Source organism: Carettochelys insculpta, chromosome 18 (genome assembly GCF_033958435.1).
Source record: "Carettochelys insculpta isolate YL-2023 chromosome 18, ASM3395843v1, whole genome shotgun sequence".
Classification (NCBI taxonomy): Eukaryota; Metazoa; Chordata; order Testudines; family Carettochelyidae; genus Carettochelys; species Carettochelys insculpta.
In genome coordinates this window covers 583,255-595,755 of record NC_134154.1, presented here as the reverse complement: position 1 = coordinate 595,755, position 12,501 = coordinate 583,255, and the positions used below count along the sequence as shown (strand labels likewise).

General features: G+C 52.0%; 1 protein-coding gene across 5 annotated transcripts in view; it reads left to right on the top strand.

Annotated features, from left to right (window-relative positions):
* Positions 1-12,501, top strand: part of OSBP2 (oxysterol binding protein 2) — a 208,350-nt gene that overhangs the window by 96,010 nt on the left and 99,839 nt on the right. The window lies entirely within an intron of this gene.

The following is a 12,501-nucleotide window of genomic DNA, read 5'->3' as shown; positions in this document are numbered from 1 at the left end:
GAGTTATAAAATGCTCCCATTACACACTGGCCTGGGGTAACAGCCTGCTTCTTCTTCGAGTGTCCCCGTGGGTGCTCCACATTAGGTGTCGGGCTCGCCCGGCGCCGCAGACCGGATCTTCCAAGCAGTTTCTGCCGGACCGCGCATGCGCCGGTGCGCGCCGCTCCCCCGCGCGCTCCCGGCCACGTGCGCGATCCGGTCCCCGCCAGTTCCTCTTAACCGCCGTCGGCTGCAGACGGAATCCGAACTAGGCTAAGGCCAAGTAGCGTATTCAATGACTTTAACTGTTTTTTCTTTAAAGTTTTTCAAGTACTTAGGCTACTGCAAGTTAGCCGGTTGTTATTTTTCAAAAAAACAAAACAAAACAAAACAAAACAAGCTACAAGCGGGACAGCTTCAATCCAGTCCCAGTAACAAGCGCCGGAGGCCAGGAGCATCGGGCCGTCAGCCCTCCTGCTGAGGCAGGCCATCGGTCGGGGAAAACAGCACAGGGAAGGTGCTAAGTACCCGCTTGTCAAGTGAAAGACTCACCAACAATGTCCTCTTCAGGATTTAAAAAAATGTGAGTCCTGCCCAGAGGCGATTAAGGAGAGACAGGGAGATGCGGCTTAAAATGCTGCTTTTCATAAGGCCCTCCAGCCAGACGTGCCGGAGCGGCCGCAGCAGGAGGGACCCTCCGGGGCCCATAAAAGGAAAGCTGCCTCCCTCACTCCATCAGCGCAAAAACGGAGGAAAGTCTCCCCAACCCGATCCCTGCTGGCAGCAACAGCGAGCGGGACGGGAGGAGCGAGCAGCCCCCAGCCGCAGCAACAGCTGATCGGCGGCGGCACGGAGAGCCATGTGGAAGCGGCTCAGCCTCCGATAATCAGCCAGCCGCCCCGCACCGCAGGCAGGGTGGCGGCTTAAAAAGAAAGGTTACTCACCGTAGTAACGGTGGTTCTTCGAGATGTGTCCCCGTGGGTGCTCCACATTAGGTGTCGGGCTCACCCGGCGCTGCAGATCGGATCTTCCAAGCAGTTTCTGCCGGACCGCGCATGCGCCGGTGCGCGCCACTCCCCCGCGCGCTCCCGGCCACGTGTGCGATCCGGTCCCCGCCAGTTCCTTGACCAACCACCTCGGATGCTCCTGCAAAACACTAAACAGAGATCCAGAGCGGGGAGGATGGGCGGGTAGTGGAGCACCCACGGGGACACATCTCGAAGAACCACCGTTACTACGGTGAGTAACCTTTCTTTCTTCTTCGAGTGTCCCCGTGGGTGCTCCACATTAGGTGACTACCCAGCAGTAACCCAAGATAGGAGGTGGGTAATCGGATTATGTGCAGCTTGTCCCCGAGAGGACCGCTGTCGAGAGACGGGTATCCTCTTGGAATACCCTGTGAAGGGCGTAATGTTTGGCGAAGGTGGCACAGGATGACCAGGTCGCCACTCTGCAAATGTCTTTTAGCGCAACGCCCTTGAAAAAGGGCTGTTGATGCTGCCACCGCCCTAGTGGAATGAGCCCTGGGCATGGCCAGGAAAGAAGTCTTTTTGAATTTGTAGCACATTTTTATGCAAGATACGATGTGCTTCGAGATTCTCTGCGAAGAGAGACATTCTCCTTTTCATTTGGGAGCGATAGAGACTAGGAGACTATCCGTTCTCTGGAAGGACTTGGTCCTGTCTATATAGAAAGCTAGCGCCTCCTCACGTCCAGGAGGTGTAGGCGCGCCTCTTTGTTAGAGTTATGAGGCTTTGGATAAAACGAGGGTAAACAATAGGTTCGTTAGTATGAAACTCAGAAAGAAACTTTAGGCACAAAGGCTGGATGCAGCCGTACGGTTACCGCCTCCTTGGAAAAAACAGCGCAGGGTGGCGTTGCCATAACTGCCGCAAGCTCGCTCACCCTGCGAGCTGACGTGATTGCGAGAAGAAAGATCGTCTTTATCATAAGGAGGCAGAGGGAAACCGTGGCCAAAGGCTCGAACGGTGGTCCCCTTTTCGCATTAAGCACCAGGTCCAAGTTCCACGAAAGTGGAAGCGGTTTCCGAGGGGGGTATAGGTTTACCAGCCCTTTTAAGGAACCTGGTAACCATGGGATGGGCAAACACCATGTGCCCTGTCTCTCCGTGTGTGAATGCCAAAAAGGCGGCAAGGTGGACCTTAAACGAGGATAGCGAGAGTCCTCCTCTCTTGAGGTCCAGTAAATACTCCAATATCACAGCCATAGGCACCGAAAAGGGGGGCTAGCTGTTTGGTAGAACACCATGCCGTAAAGCGAGTCCACTTCTGCTTGTAGGTCTTCCTGGTGGAAGTCCTCCTGCTACTTTCTAGGACTTGCTGCACTTCCTCCGTACATGTGCTCTCTAGGGAGCTGAGCCATGGATTAACCACGTTTGTAGTCGCAGGCCTTGGGGGTGCGGATGCACTATGGACCCCTGGGCTTGCATGAGCAGATCCGGCGCCACCGGAAGGGGCATCGGTGGCCGGTCCGACATGCGCAGGAGTAGGGGGAACCATTGCTGTCGATCCCACGTTGGGACTATCGGGATCATTCAGGCTCCTTCCCTCCTGGCTTTCTGCAACACTTTGTGGATGAGCGCTGTGGGAGGGAAAGCGTAAAGCAGGGGGCCCCTCCATGAGATCGCGAAGGCGTCCCTCAGGGACCCCCGTCCCAGTCCTGCCCTGGAGCAGAATCGTGGGCACTTCTTGTTGTGCTGAGTAGCAAACAGGTCTATCTGGGGAAAAACCCCATGCATGAAAAATCGGTTGCAGCAGATCGGGACGGATCTGCCACTCGTGCGTGAGTGCGAAACGCGTGCTCAGCTGGTCTGCCTTCACATTGTGAGTGCCTGGGAAGTACGAGGCTTTCAAGGTTATATTGTTGGCGATGCAGCAGTTTCACGACCGGACTGCTTCCGCACATAAGGCACGGGACCAAGCTCCTGCTTGCCGATTTATATAAAACATGGTGGAGGTATTGTCTATACTGATCCCGACTACTTTGCCTTTTATATGGTCTCGAAAGTGTCTGCAGGCGTTGAACACTGCTCTGAGCTCCAGTATATTTGTGTGCAGTGACTGCTCCGTGGGGGACCACAGCCCTTGCGTCACCTCTTCGCCCATGTGCGCTCCCCACCCTATGAGGGAGGCATCTGTAGTAAGAAAAACCAATGTGTGGTTGGTGGAAGGGTACCCCTGTTAGCAGGTTCTCGGGGTTTACCCACCATTGCAGGGATTTGCGCACCTCTGTTGTGGGCGACGCCACCCTGTGAACAGTGTGTGCTGCCGGGTTGTATACGCTCGCCAGCCAGTGCTGCATGCTGCGCATGTGTAACCTGGCGTTCTGTTCTACGAACGTCGCTGCTGCCATGTGGCCCCGCAGCTGTAAGCACGTCAGAACCAGCACCGTAGGGCTGAAGGTGAAGACTTGCACGAGGGAGCCGACGGCCCGAAAGTGAGTCTCTGGTAGATACGCCCTCGCTGTAATAGAATTTATGCGTGCCCCTACGAACTCTATGTCCTGCGTGGGGTCTATCTTTGATTTTGTCAGATTGATAACCAGGCCGAGCGAAGAGAACGTGCCTGCTGTGACGCATATTATGCGTAGTACCTCCTCCTTCGAGGCCCCTTTGAGTAGGCAGTCATCCGGATACTGGAATATAAATACCCCCTGTCTGTGCAGGTAGGCTGACACCACTGCCAAGGGCTTGGTGAAGACTCTGGGGGCCGAGGAGAGGCCAAACGGTAGGACCTTGTATTGAAAATGTTCTTTGCCTACCATGAAAAACCAGAGAAATCGTAGGTGAGCCGGATGAATAGTTATGTGAAAATACGCGTCTTATAAGTCGAGGGCTGCGAACCAATCTCCATCGTCTAGTGCCGTAAGGATGGAGGCGATTGTGATCATCCGAAAGCGTTGCTTGAGCAGGTACCGGTTGAGGCCTCGAAAATCTAAGATGGACCTCCTGCCTCCTGTCTTTTTCCCCGTGAGGAAATACCTCGAGTAGAACCCTCTCCCTTGCAGTTGCTCCGGCACTCTTTCCACTGCCCCTATGAGCATGAGATGGTCTACCTCCTGCTTGAGCCTCGCTACGTGGGAGGCCTCCTGGAGGTGGGGCTTGGGTGGAGGTCATGGCGGTGGGAGCGACTGGAAGGGGATGGCGTACCCCGTGGCTATGATCTCCAGCACCCATTTGTCTGTGGTGATCCTTTGCCACTGGTTATAGAATGGTCGGAGGCGATGGTGGAATAACCGCTTCGGATGACCTTGCGATGGTAGTGATGGCGCAGCCCTGGATCTGTGTGTCAAACTTGTGGCCTTTGGCCCTGCCCCGAGGACGCACGGCTGTGTTGGGAACGACGCCTGGGAGTTCTGTACTGCTGGTGCTGTTGATGTCGCCCTTGCTCGTAACCCCTGTGGTACTGGGGACGCTGTTGCTGAGTCCGCAACATCCAGGGCGATCTGAACTCCCGTCCTCGAGGCCGCGTAGCCTTCTTGCATGATGGCCTTGAGCACTGGTTTCTTGCCCTCTGGAAGCGAGTCCATGAGGGAGGTTAACCTAATGTGGTTATCGAAATTATGGTTCGCTAGATGCGCTGTGTAATTTGCCATTCGCAACAGTAGAGTGGAGGAGGAGTAGACCTTTCTGCCCAACAGCTCTAGCTTTTTGGCATGTTTGTCTGTTTCCCCCACATTGCGACGACTCCACCACCAAGGAATTTGGTTGTGGCTGGCTGAACAGGAACTCCGTGCCCTTTGTCGGCATGAAGTTTGTTTTTTTTTTTTTTCTCCGCTCTCTTGTGGACAGGCGGAATAGTCGCAGGAGTCTGCCATATCATAGTGGCAGACTCCAAGATTGCGTCATCAAGCGGTATTGCTATTTTGGAGGAGGCCCTAGGTCTCAGATTTTTGAGGAGCTTATGGTGTTTCTCTTGCACCTTAGCTGTCTGGATGCCTTGTGTGAAGGCCACCCTCATAAAACAGCTCTTGGAACTGTTTGAGATCGTCCGGAGGATGGACGTCCCCCGGGGCCGTAGCCTCATCCGGGGAGGAGAGCGAGGAACCGCTGGGGTACGTCTCTCTGGACCCTTCTGGTTCCTGCTGGTGATGGTACACCCTCTCACTAGAGGTTTGCGAGGGAAAATCACGCAAGGCATCCAGACAGCTAAGGTGCAAGAGAAACACCATAAGCTCCTCAAAAATCTGAGACCTCCGGCCTCCTCCAAAATAGCAATACCGCTTGATGACGCAATCTTGGAGTCTGCCACTATGATATGGCAGACTCCTGCGACTATTCCGCCTGTCCACAAGAGAGCGAAAAAAAAAAACCAAAAAAAAAAAAAACAAAACTTTGTGCTGACAAAGGGCACGGAGTTCCTGTTCAGCCAGCCACAACCAAATTCCTTGGTGGTGGAGTCGTCGCAATGTGGGGGAACAGACAAACATGCCAAAAAGCTAGAGCTGTTGGGCAGAAAGGTCTACTCCTCCTCCACTCTACTGTTGCGAATGGCAAATTACGCAGCGCATCTAGCGAACCATAATTTCGATAACCACATTAGGTTAACCTCCCTCATGGACTCGCTTCCAGAGGGCAAGAAACCAGTGCTCAAGGCCATCATGCAAGAAGGCTACGCGGCCTCGAGGACGGGAGTTCAGATCGCCCTGGATGTTGCGGACTCAGCAACAGCGTCCCCAGTACCACAGGGGTTACGAGCAAGGGCGACATCAACAGCACCAGCAGTACAGAACTCCCAGGCGTCGTTCCCAACACAGCCGTGCGTCCTCGGGGCAGGGCCAAAGGCCACAAGTTTGACACACAGATCCAGGGCTGCGCCATCACTACCATCGCAAGGTCATCCGAAGCTACTGTTCCACCATCGCCTCCGACCATTCTATAACCAGTGGCAAAGGATCACCACAGACAAATGGGTGCTGGAGATCATAGCCACGGGGTACGCCATCCCCTTCCAGTCGCTCCCACCGCCATGACCTCCACCCAGGCCCCACCTCCAGGAGGCCTCCCACGTAGCGAGGCTCAAGCAGGAGGTAGACCATCTCATGCTCATAGGGGCAGTGGAAAGAGTGCCGGAGCAACTGCAAGGGAGAGGGTTCTACTCGAGGTACTTCCTCACGGGGAAAAAGACAGGAGGCAGGAGGTCCATCTTAGATTTTCGAGGCCTCAACCGGTACCTGCTCAAGCAACGCTTTCGGATGATCACAATCGCCTCCATCCTTACGGCACTAGACGATGGAGATTGGTTCGCAGCCCTCGACTTATAAGACGCGTATTTTCACATAACTATTCATCTGGCTCACCTACGATTCCTCTGGTTTTTCATGGTAGGCAAAGAACATTTTCAATACAAGGTCCTACCGTTTGGCCTCTCCTCGGCCCCCAGAGTCTTCACCAAGCCCTTGGCAGTGGTGTCAGCCTACCTGCACAGACAGGGGGTATTTATATTCCAGTATCCGGATGACTGCCTACTCAAAGGGGCCTCGAAGGAGGAGGTACTACGCATGATATGCGTCACAGCAGGCACGTTCTCTTCGCTCGGCCTGGTTATCAATCTGACAAAATCAAAGATAGACCCCACGCAGGATATAGAGTTCGTAGGGGCACGCATAAATTCTATTACAGCGAGGGCATATCTTCCAGAGACTTGCTTTCGGGCCGTCGGCTCCCTCGTGCAAGTCTTCACCTTCAGCCCTACGGTGCTGGTTCTGACGTGCTTACAGCTGCGGGGCCACATGGCAGCAGCGACGTTCGTAGAACAGAACGCCAGGTTACATATGCGCAGCATGCAGCACTGGCTGGCGAGCGTATACAACCCGGCAGCACACACTGTTCACAGGGTGGCGTCGCCCACAACAGAGGTGCGCAAATCCCTGCAATGGTGGGTAAACCCCGAGAACCTGCTAACGGGTACCCTTCCACCAACCACACATTGGTTTTTCTTACTACAGATGCCTCCCTCATAGGGTGGGGAGCGCACATGGGCGAAGAGGTGACGCAAGGGCTGTGGTCCCCCACGGAGCAGTCACTGCACACAAATATACTGGAGCTCAGAGCAGTGTTCAATGCCTGCAGACACTTTCGAGACCATATAAAAGGCAAAGTAGTCGGGATCAGTATAGACAATACCTCCACCATGTTTTATATAAATCGGCAAGGAGGAGCTCGGTCCCGTGCCTTATGTGCGGAAGCAGTCCGGTCGTGTGAACTGCTGCATCGCCAACAATATAACCTTGAAAGCCTCATACTTCCCAGGCGCTCACAGTGTGAAGGCAGACCAGCTGAGCACGCGTTTCGCACTCACGCACGAGTGGCAGATCCGTCCCGATCTGCTGCAACCGATTTTTCATGCATGGGGTTTTTCCCCGGATAGACCTGTTTGCTACTTAGCACAACAAGAAGTGCCCGCGATTCTGCTCCTGGGCAGGACTGGGACGGGGGTCCCTGAGGGACGCCTTTGCGATCTCATGGAGGGGCCCCCTGCTTTACGCTTTCCCTCCCACAGTGCTCATCCACAAAGTGTTGCAGAAAGCCAGGAGGGAAGGAGCCTGAATGATCCCAATAGTCCCAACGTGGGATCGACAGCAATGGTTCCCCCTACTCCTGCGCATGTCGGACCGGCCACCGATGCCCCTTCCGGTGGCGCCGGATCTGCTCACGCAAGCCCAGGGGTCTATAGTGCATCCGCACCCCCAAGGCCTGCGACTACAAACGTGGTTTATCCATGGCTCAGCTCCCTAGAGAGCACATGTACGGAGGAAGTGCAGCAAGTCCTAGAAAGTAGCAGGAGGACTTCCACCAGGAAGACCTACAAGCAGAAATGGACTCGCTTTACGGCATGGTGTTCTACCAAACAGCTAGCCCCCCTTTTCGGTGCCTATGGCTGTGATATTGGAGTATTTACTGGACGTCAAGAGAGGAGGACTCTCGCTATCCTCGTTTAAGGTCCACCTTGCTGCCTTTTTGGCATTCACACACGGAGAGACAGGGCACATGGTGTTCGCCCATCCCATGGTTACCAGGTTCCTTAAAGGGCTGGTAAACCTATACCCCCCTCTGAAACCGCTTCCACTTTCGTGGAACTTGGACCTGGTGCTTAATGCGAAAAGGGGACCACCGTTCGAGCCTTTCCCTCTGCCTCCTTATGATAAAGACGATCTTTCTTCTCACAATCACGTCAGCTCGCAGGGTGAGCGAGCTTGCGGCAGTTATGGCAACGCCACCCTGCGCTGTTTTTTCCAAGGAGGCGGTAACCATACGGCTGCATCCAGCCTTTGTTCCTAAAGTTTCTTTGAGTTTCATACTAACGAACCTATTGTTTACCCTCGTTTTATCCAAAGCCTCATAACTCTAACAAAGAGGCGCGCCTACACCTCCTGGACGTGAGGAGGCGCTAGCTTTCTATATAGACAGGACCAAGTCCTTCCAGAGAACGGATAGTCTCCTAGTCTCTATCGCTCCCAAATGAAAAGGAGAATGTCTCTCTTCGCAGAGAATCTCGAAGCACATCGTATCTTGCATAAAAATGTGCTACAAACTCAAAAAGACTCCTTTCCTGGCCATGCCCAGGGCTCATTCCACTAGGGCGGTGGCAGCATCAACAGCCCTTTTTCAAGGGCGTTGCGCTAAAAGACATTTGCAGAGTGGCGACCTGGTCATCCTGTGCCACCTTCGCCAAACATTACGCCCTTCACAGGGTATTCCAAGAGGATACCCGTCTCTCGACAGCGGTCCTCTCGGGGACAAGCTGCACATAATCCGATTACCCACCTCCTATCTTGGGTTACTGCTGGGTAGTCACCTAATGTGGAGCACCCACGGGGACACTCGAAGAAGAAAGAAAGGTTACTCACCGTAGTAACGGTGGTCCTTTGAGATGTGTCCCCGTGGGTGCTCCACTACCCGCCCATCCTCCCCGCTCCGGATCTCTGTTTAGTGTTTTGCAGGAGCATCCGAGGCGGTTGGTCAAGGAACTGGCGGGGAGCGGATCGCGCACGTGGCCGGGAGCGCGCGGGGGAGTGGCGCGCACCGGCGCATGCGCGGTCCGGCAGAAACTGCTTGGAAGATCCGATCTGCGGCGCCGGGCAAGCCCGACACCTAATGTGGAGCACCCACGGGGACACATGTCGAAGAACCACCGTTACTACGGTGAGTAACCTTTCTTTCGCTCTCTCCACCTCACGGTTATGGGATGTGGTCCCTGGCCAAGGAGCGTGCCATGTTAGGGCCATCGTCTGACCCCATTTACACCTTGTAAAACTGGAGTAACACCAACCACTTTAATGGCATTCCTGCAGTCTGCAGTGGGATAGCTGCAGTCAGACTTGGGTCCTAAGACGTAGGCAGGTAGTGGGAGTCTAACGGACAGCACAGGAGTGGGTGTTCGTGATGTCCTGACAGGGAGGTGGTAGCACCACATGGATGGGAGTCAGGGTCTGTGTTCACTGGCCTGGAGGAGGGAAGGCATTCTCAGGGGATCTGTGTGGGGTGCCAGGGGAGGCTGGCATGCCCATGCAGACAGGCTGTTCTGGGGCATAAGGGGTACCTGAAAGGCATTGGCTTTTTGGAGTGGTGGGCAAAGAGAAATGCTAAAGCTCCCCCTCCATCTGCCATGCAGTGATGGGCCGCGGATGTGAAAGAGGGGCGAGCTGGAGCTGAGATTCCCCCTCCTACTGCCCAGGGACTCCGGAGGGAAGGATGGACTGCGGATTGGCTGCTTGGAGGGCCCGATGGAGGGAGCAGGGGTTGCTCTGTGGCTGGGGAGTTTTCTTGAGGTGCTGTGTGAGAAGGCAGACTTTCTTTCATGCTGCTTAAGGAAGAGACTCATTCGGCTGCCGGGTTTAGTGTCTGAGTCATGGCAACCATACTCCTGGTGCAAAGTCATAAGAACAGTCATGTTGGGTCAGACCAAGGTCTATCTAGCCCAGTATCCTGTCTGCTGACAGCGGCCAATACCAGGTTCCCCAGGGGGAACGAACCAAACAGGTAACATTATCTCTCCTGCCATCCATCTCCAGCTTCTGACAACAGAGGCCAGGGACACCGTTCCTTACCCATCCTGGCTAATAGCCATTAATGGGCCTTACGTCCATGAATTTATCTAGCTCTGTTTTAGTCCCTGTTATAGTCCCAGGTTTCACAGCCTCTTCTGGCAAGGAGTCCCACAAGTTGACTGTGCACTGTGTGAAGAAGAACTTCCTTTTATTTGTTTTAAACCTGCTGCCCATTAATTTCGTTTGGTGTCCTCTAGTTCTGACATTGAGAACAAGTAAATAATTTTTCCTTGTTTGCTTTCTCCACACCTCTCATAGTTTTACATACCTCTATCATATCCCCCCTTAGTCGCCTCTTTTGTAAGCTGAAAAGTCCTAGTTTGTTAAATCTCTCTTCTTAGGGAATCTGTTTGAAACTCCTGGTCACTTTAGTTGCCCTTTTCTAATGCTGATACAGTATATCTTTTTTTGAGATGAGGTGACCATATTTGTATGCAATATTCAAGATGTGGGCATACCATGGTTTTTTAGGAGGGCAATAAGATATTCTTCATCATATTCTCTTATCATTTTTTAAATGATTTCTAGCATCCTGTTTGCTTTTTTGACTGCCGCTACACACTGCATGGGTGTTTTCAGAGAACTATCCATGGTGACTCCAAGATTTCTTTCCTGATTAGTTGTAGCTAAATTAGCCCTTATCATATTGTATCAGAACAAACCATCGGTCATGTGGCACTTCAAAGACTAACAGAATAATTTATTAGGGGATGAGCTTTCATGGGAAAGACCCACTTCTCTGTCCCACGAAAACTCATCACCTTATAAATTGTTTTGTTAGTCTCTAAAGTGCTACATGACTGCTGGTTTGCTTGGTTAGAATACAGAATAACACAGCTTCTTCTCTGCATCATATTGTATGTATAGTTGAGGTTATTTTTTTCCGATGTCCATTACTTTACATTTATCCACATTTAATTTAAATTTGTCATTTTGTTGCCCAGTCACTAAGTTTTTTGTGAAATCCTTTTGAAGTTCTTCACAGTCTGCTTTGGTCTTAACTATCCTGAGTAGTTTAGTATTGTCTGCACACTTTGCCACCTCACAGTTTACCCCTTTCTCCGGATCATTTATGAATAAGTTGAATAAGATTGGTCCTAGGACTGACCCCTGGTGAACGCCACTAGTTACCCCTCTCCATTCTGAAAATTTATCATTTATTCCTAATCTTTGTTTTCTTTCTTTTAACCAAATCGCATTCCATGAAAGGATCTTCCTTCTTATCCCATGACAACTTAATTTACTTAAGAGCCTTTGGTGAGGAAGCTTGTCAAAGGCTTTCTGGAAATCCAAGTATGCTATATCTACTGGCTCCTCCTTGTCCACGTTTGTTTGCCTCTTTCAAAGAACTCTAATAGATTAGTAAGACATGATTTCCCTTTACAGAAACCATGTTGACTTTTGCCCAACAGATTGTTCTTCTATGTGTCTGACAATTTTATTCTTTACTATGGTTTTAACTAATTTGCCCAGTCCTGACATTAGACTTATTAGTCTGTAGTTGCCAGGATCACCTTTAGAGCCCTTTTTAACTATTGACGTTACGTTAGCTATCTTCCAGTCACTGGGCACAGAAGCTGATTTAAAGGATAGGTTACAAACCACAGTTAGTAGTTCTGCAATTTCACATTTGAGTTCTTTCAGGACTCTTGGGTGAATGCCATCTGATCCTGCTGACTTGTTACTGTGAAGTTTATCAATCAGTTCCAAAACTTCCTCTAATGACACCTCAGTCTTGGACAAGTCCTTAGATTTGTCACCACAAAGGACGGCTCAGGCTTGGGAATCTCCCAAACATCCTCAGCATGAAGAGTGAAGCAAAGAAACCTGCGCATGTGTCTGCAGTGATGTGGGGGTGGAATGCTCAGGCTGTCTAGTAACCTGACTGACTGTGAGATTTAGATGTACTTGTCTTTAGTGCCAGTAGCTTCTGACTCTACCACCAGCAGGATGAACTGATGGCCTTGGGCTGGGCTGAAATTTCCAGTATAAGAGGCATATACAAATCTCTGCAGCCTTTCCCTTGGAGAACACAGTAAGTTTGAAATGGGTAGAAGCTGTTCAGGATTATGGGATATTACCCGCATGAAGCTGGTCTGACAGCTGCTTCTGCTACATCGTCCTAACTTGGAAACTTGGGACCGTTCTGCAGAGCCCCCAGTGTGCAATGGAATGGAAATTGTTGGTACAGAATGACTCCTGCTCCTTTGGATGTGGAACCAAACTAACACTAACTGCATGAGCGCACACCCCATGGGCTTCTGCATGCCAGCAGCCCACGAGTGCTGGTGCACTTTGTAGACAAGTCAGACATTGCCTCACTCCCTTTTATTGCTGGTGAAACCATCCAAGTGGGATTGTTTGGCCTCTGCACTAGAGCTTTGGCTCCTTGTGAATGGCTGCGGAGGGGAGAAGCCGTCAGTGATGAGACATGAGCTTCCTTGTCTCTTTCCA